Consider the following 271-nt stretch of genomic DNA (forward strand, 5'->3'; position numbering starts at 1 on the left):
TCTTTGTTTAAATGCTCACAATTCAGTAAGGGGCAAGGGATAAAGAACTATAGATCATAGTAAAGTATGGGAGAGGGAAATTGTGAAAGTTAGAAGAGAAAGATTGATGACTTTTTGTCACAAAAAATAATGGAAAACACCGGGGAGTGGGAGTCACTGTCTCAATCCCGTCTCACGTTTACTTTTATTATATTTATCGTAATGATTGTTGAGTTATGATTAGTAGTCAGAAAGAGGGTTAAAGTTACAAGTTAACCGTAGATTTAAATTG

Source organism: Penaeus monodon, chromosome 27 (genome assembly GCF_015228065.2).
Source record: "Penaeus monodon isolate SGIC_2016 chromosome 27, NSTDA_Pmon_1, whole genome shotgun sequence".
Taxonomy (NCBI): Eukaryota; Metazoa; Arthropoda; class Malacostraca; order Decapoda; family Penaeidae; genus Penaeus; species Penaeus monodon.